Raw genomic sequence first — 2,409 nt, 5'->3', positions numbered from 1 at the left:
TCTACACGGGTTCCTTCTACCAAATCCAATTAAAACACATTTGTCGGCCAGCAGCTGTAAAAGACATTTGCCCGAGATGTCATGTAGTGGAACTGAAGCCGAAACTACGTAATTGCAAAGCGAACTCCTTGACCACGCAGCCATTTCTGTGCCTATACAAGTATGTAAAAAAATTATGTTCGTATGCTGTTGACTGAAATTTCTGAAATTTCGGTCCAAACCTTCCGTCGGGAAGTGAAAAATATCTCTATAACTGTTAGCTACGGAAGTTTGGTAATAATCAGTGTGTGGGAGAAGAATATTTTGAGGTAAAAAAAACGAGGAGAATGACTTCGAGATGGGAAGATATGTTTGTTCTTTGTGATATTTTGTATTTCTTGAGAAATTTTCTACTTAAATAGTTGTCATTACTTAAGTAGTAAAAATTGCAAAAAATTTATTACGATTTACATACAGATGTAGATACATACACACACACAGACATACGTAAGCTGCAGCACAGTTTCCGTCAACTACTTTTTCATTCAAAAAGTAATGAATCGACCTGAGGCTATGGTGTAGCACATTTGCTGGAAGTGCGGCAGATGGTTGAGTTTTCTAAGTCTAAACCATAGACTCATTCCTGAGCCGAGTCAAGATTGTGATGATATTTGGTCGAGAACTGACGAGGAATTGAGCTCGTCCGCTTTCGTTAGACGTGCGTTTTTCCTGTTTTCCTGTAATTTCCATTGCCATCCACCACCCACATCCTTATCCTGTTCCACATTGAACGTCCACACACAAGTATACTGTACTAAGTTTCCGAACGGTTAAAAGGTCATGGAATTTTTATTCAGGCTGTTAATCCGATTATTTAAGGCAAATGACATATATTGAATGCTCTTTTCACTCGTTTCGTTTGCACACCACTTTCTCCCGCCCCCTCTCTCTGTCTCTCTCACTATCTCTCACTCTATCTTTTTGTGCATCCTCCCCCTCTTTCCTTTAAATAGGTGCAGGCATGGTTGTAAGTTTCAGAAGCTCGCTTTGCAGCCGCGTGGCTTCAGGTTCAGTCCTATTGCGCGATACCTTGGTCGGCCCGGAGTAGTAGTAGAAGTGTCTTCTGTAGTTCCGAGCCGGCCAATACCTTTGGTAGACAGGGACTGTGTGGAAACCCGTCGTATATATATATATATATATATATATATATATATATATATATATATATATATATATATATATATATATGTATATATATATATATATATATATATATATATGTATATATATATATATATATATATATATATATGTATATATATATATATATATATATATATATATATGTATATATATATATATATATATATATATATATGTATATATATATATATATATATATATATATATGTATATATATATATATATATATATATATGTAGATATATATATGTAGATATATATATATATATATAATATGTTTGTCTCAACACCACTGTTTCAAGATGGTGTTGATTTCTTTACGTCCTTGTAACATAGCGGTTCAGCAAAAGGGGGCCGATGTAATAAGTACGAGACTTAAAAATTAGCACTGGGGTTGACTTGTTCTATTAAACTTTTCAAGGCGGTGCCTCGGCATGGCTGCCGTCCAATGATTGAAACATGTGAAAAGTTACATAAAAGATTTAATAAAAGAGATTAGGCAAAAATAAGTTTTTAGATAAGAAATAGAATAACGGATTGTATGTAAGTGAGAAAGAAGAATGATGGACTTTTGTAATATCTTCCATTGTGGGGTGGTAGTAAGTTTATAACGGTATATAACAAAAAGAAATCGAATGTTCATAGAGAAAAAAAAAACAGAAAAAATTGGAATGAAACAGTAGAAAAACACTGAATCACTGTTGCAATGAGAAAAAGAAATCCAGCGCATTATTATTACAAAAAAAATTACGGTTCCTTATGTTCTGTGCTCAAGTCCCGTCCAGATCGACTCAGCCATTCATCCTTTCGAGATCAATGGAATAAAGTACCAGTCTAGTTCTGGGGTCGCTGTTATCAACTGAACCCTTTCTATCACAATCTCTGGCCTCGTTCCTATGTAGGAAACCATTATTGATATTACTTTCTACGATAAGGCAGTGAGCTGGCGGAATCGTTAGCGCACCGGGTAAAATGCTCAGTAGTATTTCGTCTGTCTTTATGTTCTGCGTTCAAACGCCACCGAGGTCGACTTTGCCTTTTACCCTTTGGGGGTCGATAAAATAAGTACCAGTTGAATACTGAGATTGATATAATGCCAAACTTTGAAACCGATATTACTTTCTACGAAGGCGGCGAGCTGGTAGAAACGTTAGCCCGCCGGGTGAAATGCTTAACGGTATTTCGTCTGTCTTTACGTTCAGGGTTCAAATTCCGCCGAGGTCGACT

The sequence above is a fragment of the Octopus bimaculoides genome, chromosome 5 (assembly GCF_046866305.1).
Source record: "Octopus bimaculoides isolate indiv1 chromosome 5, ASM4686630v1, whole genome shotgun sequence".
NCBI lineage: Eukaryota > Metazoa > Mollusca > Cephalopoda > Octopoda > Octopodidae > Octopus > Octopus bimaculoides.
The sequence above is the reverse complement of the archived record's forward strand: the minus strand, read 5'-3'. Positions refer to the sequence as shown.